Source organism: Cervus elaphus, chromosome 13, assembly GCF_910594005.1.
Source record: "Cervus elaphus chromosome 13, mCerEla1.1, whole genome shotgun sequence".
In the NCBI taxonomy this organism is placed as follows: Eukaryota; Metazoa; Chordata; class Mammalia; order Artiodactyla; family Cervidae; genus Cervus; species Cervus elaphus.
This window is the reverse complement of record NC_057827.1, coordinates 13,252,636-13,260,377: the sequence shown is the minus strand read 5'-3', so window position 1 is coordinate 13,260,377 and position 7,742 is coordinate 13,252,636.

The following is a 7,742-nucleotide window of genomic DNA, read 5'->3' as shown; positions in this document are numbered from 1 at the left end:
CTTACTCAATAAACAAGGAAACAATTGCATTACCTATAATCTCTTTGTAGGACTAAGTAGGACCCTATGAGAACTTCTACCCTATGAGACACAAACCCCCTCCCCACCATGTCCTCTACCTGTCTCTTACAGGTAGAAAAACTTTAGCCAAAGAATAAATTTAATGAGAGAAATGAGAAAATGGAGACACAAAACAAAATATTTAAAAAGACAAAATTATAATACTTTAGCCACTCCAGTGCTCTTGCCTGGAAACTCCCATGGATGGAGGAGCCTGGTAGGCTGCAGTCCATGGGGTTGCGAAGAGTCAGACATGACTAAGTGACTTCACTTTCACTTTTCACTTTCATGCACTGGAGAAGGAAATGGCAACCCACTCCAGTGTTCTTGCCTGGAGAGTCCCAGGGATGGGGGAGCCTGGTGGGCTGCCTTCTATGGGGTCGCACAGAGTCGGACATGACTGAAGAGACTTAGCAGCAGCAGCAGCAGCCATGAGACAAAGTCAAGGACTTTTAGTTTTGCCTCAAGGGCTAATACTGTGAACCATGTCCTCTGAAAAAAGCTAGTGGAGGTGATGGAATTCCAGTTTGGCTATTTCATATCCTAAAAGATGATGTGGTGAAAGTGCTGCACTCAATATGTCAGCAAATTTGGAAAACTCAACAATGGCCACAGGACTGGAAAATGTCAGTTTTCATTCCAATCCCAAAGAATGGCAATGCCAAAGAATGTTCAAACTACCGCATAATTGCACTCATCTCACATGCTAGCAAAGTAATGCTCAAAATTCTCCAATCCACGCTTCAACAGTACATGAACCATGAACTACCAGATGTTCAAGTTGGATTTAGAAAAGGCAGAGGAACGAGAGATCAAATTGCCAACATCTGCTGGATCATCAAGAAAGCAACAGAGTTCCAGAAAAACATCTATTTCTCCTTTCTTGACTATGCTGAAGCCTTTGACAGTGTGGATCACAACAAACTGGAAAATTCTTAGAGAGATGGGAATACTGGACCACCTAACCTACCTCCTGAGAAATCTGTATGCAGGTCAAGAAGCAACAGTTAGAACTGGACATGAAACAACAGACTGGTTCCAAATCGGGAAAGGAGTACGTCAAGGCTGTATATTGTCACCCTGCTTATTTAATTTATATGCAGAGTACATCATGAGAAATGCTGGATTGGATGAAGCACAAGGTGAAATAAAGATTGCCAGGAGAAATATGAATAACTTCAGATATGCAGATGACACCACCCTTATGGCAGAAAGTGAAGAAGATCTAAAGAGCCTCTTGATGAAAGTGAAAGAGGAGAGTGAAAAAGTTGACTTAAAGCTCAACATTCAGAAAACTGAAATCATGGCATCTGGTCCTATCACTTCATGGAAAATAGATGGGGAAACAATGGAAACAGTGACAGGCTTTATGTCTGGGGGGGGGTCCAAAATCACTGCAGGTGGTGACTGCAGCCATGAAATTAAAAGACACGTGCTCCTTACAAGAAAAGTTATGACCAACCTAGACAGCATATTAAAAAGCAGAGACATTACTTTGCCAACAAAGGTCCATCTAGTCAAAGCTATGGTTTTTCCAGTAGTCATGTACGGATGTGAGAGTTGGGCTATAAAGAAAGCTGAGTGCTGAAGAATTGATGTTTTTGAACTGTTATATTGGAGAAGACTCTTGAGAGTCCCTTGGGCAGCAAGGAGATCCAACCAGTCCATCCTAATGGAAATTAGTCCTGGGTGTTCATTGGAAGGACTGATGCTGAAGCTGAAGCTCCAACAGTTTGGCCACCTGATGTGAAGAACTGACTTATATGAAAAGACCCTGAGGCTGGGAATGATTGAAGGTGGGAGGAGAAGGGGATGACAAAGGATGAGATGGTTCGACGGCATCACTGACTCAATGCACATGAGTTTGAGTAACCTCCAGGAGTTGGTGATGGACAGGGAAGCCTGGCATCCTGCAGTCCATGGGGTCGCAAAGAGTCAGACATGACTGAGCTACTGAACTGAACTGAACTGATATTCTTTGAGCCGTTTTACAGATACTGAAATCCCCACCAAGTAGACGAAGTTAACTCCATGATAACCCAACTGTAACCATGACATAAACTGCTTCATCTTGCACAGTTCTAAGAACTGACCTCAAGAAAATGAGAAGCCAACCCTGGAACTAAAGATTAACTGTAGTTAAAGCAATCAAGGTGATGATGATCAGACAGCCCATGACTAATTTCAAGATTACTCTTGGAGCTGGCTGTGCTGTTCTGTACATAGCCCCCTCTTTTTGCCTGTACACCTTTGAAACTCCCTTTTAAAACCTCTTGCCCTTGATTACCTGTAAGGAGTTGGTTCTTTGGGACATGAGTCCACCTTCTCTGCAGGATAGCTGACTTTCTCAATAAAGCTATTTTTCCTTTCATTCAACACCTGTCTCTCAAGTGTTGGATTCTTAAGTGATAATCAGCTGAACTTGAATTTCTAACACCTCCATAAAATTTAAAAACAAAAAAGCCCTTATATTTGGGAATTATTTTCTTCCATGGTCTCTGCATGCATATCATCTATTTGTGATCAGAATGGCTGGAAAAATGTTGGCATACTTTTCAATTTATCATTATAATATTAAGTTGTATTTCTATATCACCTATTTTAACAGGAAATTTCCATTTTATAAGTGGGCATCATCCTTTGAATCTCAAAACTCATCACTTTAGTCATCCATACTAATTTCAGAAACTTCACATTTTCTAGGACACAGTCCTGTTGGGCTGGTGCCCACCTCTTCAGTTCAAACACATCTCAGTCACCAACACCTCCAAGTTCTAAGCTTCAGTCTTATCAGATGGCTTTACCGCATTTGGTGTATACACTAATGGCTTCAGATTTTGTTCTCTAATCCCATCTCTGAATTGAATTTGCATATATTATTTCCTCCTCTGCATCTCTACTTGAGCATCTGTCAGTCATATCAAACAATCTATTTTAAAATCAACTTTTTGATTTCCAGCCCAATACATCAATCCTCCCTGAGTTTTACCTACCTCAGTAAATGACAAGGAGAGGAAAATGGCAACCCACTCCAGTACTCTTGCCTGGAAAATTCCATGGATGGAGGAGCCTGGTGGGCTATGGTCTGTGGGGTCGCAAAGAGTCAGACATGACTGAGCGACCTCAGTTTCTTTCTATAGTTTCTTTTGGAGAAGGAAATGGCAACTCACTCCAGTGTTCTTGCCTGGAAAATCCCATGGACAGAGGGGCCTGGTGGGCTACAGTCTATGGGGTTGCAGAGAGTCAGACATGACTAAGCAACTAACACACACACACACACACAGTAAATGGCAACTCCATTCAACCAATTGCTCAGGTCAAAAGCCTCATGGTTATGATTCTTCTCTCTCACACTCCTATCCTGAATCAAATGATCCAAGATGCCATGATAAACACCCAGTCCATGCCCTTGTCGTCACTCATCTGGTAGCCTGCGAGAGTGTCAACCTTATCTCCAAACTTCTATTTCTGTCTCCTATCAATCATCAATCTATTTTCCATGCAGCACCAAGTTCCTCTTAATGTGAAATGCTTATCATATCACTCCCCCACCCTCTGCTAAAAATTCTGTAATGACTTTTAAGACCCCAATCCAAAACCTTCCTCTTGGCTCTTAGCCCATGTTTGACAAGACCCTTTGAGCCATACCTGTTGATTTACTGTTCCTTGATCACATCAAACAAACTCTCCTTAGTGAAGTCACACACATTTATTATCATCTGTGTCCAGAATGCTCTTTTCCCAGATAATTTTGTGGCTCACTCTATCACTGTTTTTGAACTCTTGCCCAAATGTCACCTTCTCACAGAGTCCTTCCTCGACTCCTAAATCTAAAACTAACCACCATACTCTCTGTTCTCTTGCTTTTATTTTATTTATAGTGATTATTACCTCAAATAGGTTATTTCCCTATATCTTCCCTCAAACCTAAACTGTTACTTTTTTTACAGGTGAGAACACTGAAGCTTTGAAGTGATAGTGGAGACTATGAGGTTTGAAGCTGAGACCCAAGGTTTTGAGATCAATGGAGGCTCTTTTCATTAGACTGTGAAGCTATGAGGGCTTTGCCTGTAGCTCAGTGGTAAACAATCCACCTGCAATGCAGGTGACATGTGTTCAATCCCTAGGTTGAGAATATTCCATGGAGAAGTGCATGGCAACCCACAATAGTATTTTTGCCTGGAGAATCCCATGGATAAAGGAGCCTGGGGGGCTACAGCCCATTGAGTCACAAAGAGTTGAACACAGTTGAGGCAACTGAGCATGCACGCCTGCATGAAGCTCTGAGGTTGCAGGTAAGGAAGGGAGAAAAGAAAGTTTAGAAGTAATATATTTTTAATATTTGAGAGTGGAAGACAACTCTCCTAATTGTAAATCACAGTTTTGTCCAGTAAGGAAGAAGAGGTTTGAATACTGCTTAGCAGCTGGCCCCAGGAATTGACCACAGCTTGATGACACTGTTTTAAACGGCTGCAGGTGTGACTTAAAGGCACCAGAGAAGCCAGGACAGGGTGGAGGTCACCCTGTGGATGCCATAGGCTATTAAGGTAATTTGGGAGCTGAGTCAAAGGAAGATGTGGTTTGTTGAACCGCAAATCCAAAGGGAAAGGGAAAGGCTTTGAAAATGGGTGAGGATAAGTATTCCTTTGTCCTATTCAGAGAAAGGGCAAAGTGCACCCAGCTGGACACAATTAAATCTGCAAAAGGTCCAGAGAGTCAGGGGCCAGAAAAAGGAACAGGTAAAAACTGACCTCTATGCCAACTCTGACACAAACCAGTGATTTCAAAGAATGTGTTGTCAATTTGCATATTTCCAGAAGAGGAAAAGGTGGCTATGCTATCCACACCAATGTTAATTGAGTCATATGTTGAGAGTATCACCTAAAATGAAATATAAACCTCAGTGAAGGCACTCCAAAAAGACTGGTGTTACATGCAGTACGGGGCCCTCAGTTCCTACCAGGCCATTTGAATTCAATACTTCTCTGCTCTCCATCCTCCTCCTCACATCTCCTTCATGCCAAACATTATACTTCTTTATCTCAGCTCATATGACTTCCTTCCCAACCTTACTATGTATTTCTTCTCTCTAGGGCAGAAAATCTGACTCATCTCCATATCCCCACATTCTTGCATAAATTTTGGCATATAAAGTGTTCAAAAGATAGTTGGTCAAGTGATAGTGAATGAATAAGAAGATACCAATTCTCATTCTTTGACTCAGTCAGCTCTGGACATTTGGTTGAGACCTAAATGCAGTCCATAGAGTAACAATACACCTATGATTAAATGCATAATCATATTCCATTTGTTCATGAGAAAATCTCTATCAATCAGATGATTTGGGAAATCATAACTCGCATGCTCAAGACTGGATAATAAATGAGTCCAAAAATGATCTGCAAGAAGAAATGGAATCTCACCTTTGAAACTCAAAAGGCTTCTTTGTAGTTCTACAAATAAGATAGAAAAGCTTTGAGGAAGAGGACTGATGACAAGATTTCTTCTTTATTTTTTTTTCTTTTGTTTTTTTTTTCATTTATTTTTATTAGTTGGAGGCTAATTAATTTACAATATTGTAGTGAGTTTTGTCATACATTGACATGAATCAGCCATGGATTTACATGTATTCCCCATCCCGATCCTCCCTCCCACCTCCCTCTCTACCCAATCCCTCTGGGTCTTCCCAATGCACCAGGCCCGAGCACTTGTCTCATACATCCAACTTGGGCTGGTGATCTGTTTCACTATAGATAATATACATGTTTCGATGCTGTTCTCTCAAAACATCCCACACTCGCCTTCTCCCACAGAGACCAAAAGTCTGTTCTGTACATCTGTGTCTCTTTTTCTGTTTTGCATATAGGGTTATCATTACCATCTTTCTAAATTCCATATATATGTGTTAGTATGCTGTAATGGTCTTTATCTTTCTGGCTTACTTCACTCTGTATAACGGGCTCCAGTTTCATCCATCTCATTAGAACTGATTCAAATGAATTCTTTTTAATGGCTGAGTAATATTCCATGGTGTATATGTACCACAGCTTCCTTATCCATTCGTCTGCTGATGGGCATCTAGGTTGCTTCCATGTCCTGGCTATACCACTTCTGGGCATACACACCGAGGAAACCAGATCTGAAAGAGACACGTGCGCCTGAATGTTCATTGCAGCACTGTTTATAAGATTTCTTCTTTAAATGTATTATTTTAATACCATTTTTAGATAATGCATACTTATTGTGGAAAAAGTGGGAGGGGGAAATTATAAGAAACATTAGAACCATATCCAGAGATAAGAACTGTTAACAGGTTAAATGTTCACATCAACTAAGTTGAACAATAGAAAAATATCATATCTGATGTGCAGGTGCACACACAGGTGTGTGTGTGTGTGTGTGTCTGCATGTGTGTGTGTATTCAAAGAGTGTCTGACTTTTTGCAGTCCCATGGACTATACAGTCCATGGAATTCTCCAGGCCAGAATACTGGGGTGGGTAGCCTTTCCCTTCTCCGGGGGATCGTCCCAATCCAGGGATCGGGCCCAGGTCTCCCTCATTGCAGGCAGATTCTTTACCAGCTGAGCCACAAGGGAAGCCAGCTCAGTTGAACAATAGGTGCACCTGTGTATGTGTGTGTGTATGTATATGCAAAGCTCTATCCATCTATCTCTTCCTAGAATTTCAAAGTGTAAACTTGAATGTTGGACAAAACCTGATTTTGAAACCATGAGTAAAGTAAACTACTTTTACTCAAGCACTTTCTACCAGGGTGATTCTACAATATAATGAAGATAATAACAACCATTTTATTTTGTATTTATAAAAATTAAGCAAGACAATTGATTTAAGAGATCTAGCACAATGTTTTCAAACACAGTCTCCAGAATATTAGCTATTTCCATAGCTAAAATCAGGAATATATTATAAATTGCTTTTTTACCTATATTTTTACATAAAATCTTTTAATTAAAAGAATTTCAAAATATACTTTTTAAATCACTGTATAAGATTTCATAATTTGGATGTACTAAGCTATATAAAACTATGTTCATATCTTTGAGAATTTACACTGTCTTCAAAGTTTTACTATTGAAAACAACACTATAACGGAAAACTTTCATTTGGTTTATGTTGGTAGAACATTTGTCATGTGGAGTGATGTACTGAACATTGAAATAAGTAATACAGATACAATCACTATGCTCATAGCATTTATGGAAATTGAATAGGCAGTTTGGATAAGACATAAGGCAATGAATGATACATCATGACAATGAACATACCCCAGTGTTCATCGCAGCACGGTTTATAATAGCCAGGACATGGAAGCAACCTAGATGCCCATCAGCAGACGAATGGATAAGAAAGCTGTGGTACATATACACGGTGGAATATTACTCAGCCATTAAAAAGAATTCATTTGAATCAGTTCTAATGAAGTGGATGAAACTGGAGCCCATTATACAGACTGAGGTAAGCCAGAAAGAAAAACACCAATACAGTATACTAACGCATATATATGGAATTTAGAAAGATGGTAATGATAACCCTATATGCAAGACAGAAAAAGAGACACAGATGTACAGAACAGACTTTTGGACTCTATGGGAGAAGGTGAGGGTGGGATGATTTGAGAGAACAGCATCAAAACATGTATATTATTAAGTGTGAAACAGATT